Below are 406 nucleotides of genomic sequence, written 5' to 3'. Positions count from 1 at the left end.
TGTGTATAGTGGTGGTGGTGGGAGCGCCGGGGAGCGCGCGGGGCTCGGTTTGTGCGTGTGGGCAGCCTGCCGCGGGCCGAGCCGCCGAACTGCGTGCGCGTGCTTGCCCTGCCCTGCCCTCGCTGCCGCGCCCTGCGTCGCCATGCACGTGTGCACCCTGCCCCACACAACGCCGCCGCCGCCACCACCACCCACCACCCCCGCCACCCTGGCGCAGGCGGTGTACACCACGCTGCGCGAGGCGGAGTACCGCTCCACCTACCCCATCGCCTACTGGAACTTTCCTCCCCTGCGCTGGCTGGTGCCGCGCCAGCGCCGCAACGACGAGGCCCTGGCCGTCATCTCCGACACCCTGGACGAGCTGATCGCCAAGTGCAAGAAGCTGGTGGGTGGGCGTGGTGGCGGG

The sequence above is a fragment of the Chlorella variabilis genome (assembly GCF_000147415.1).
Source record: "Chlorella variabilis unplaced genomic scaffold CHLNCscaffold_1, whole genome shotgun sequence".
Classification (NCBI taxonomy): domain Eukaryota; kingdom Viridiplantae; phylum Chlorophyta; class Trebouxiophyceae; order Chlorellales; family Chlorellaceae; genus Chlorella; species Chlorella variabilis.
The sequence above is the reverse complement of the archived record's forward strand: the minus strand, read 5'-3'. Positions refer to the sequence as shown.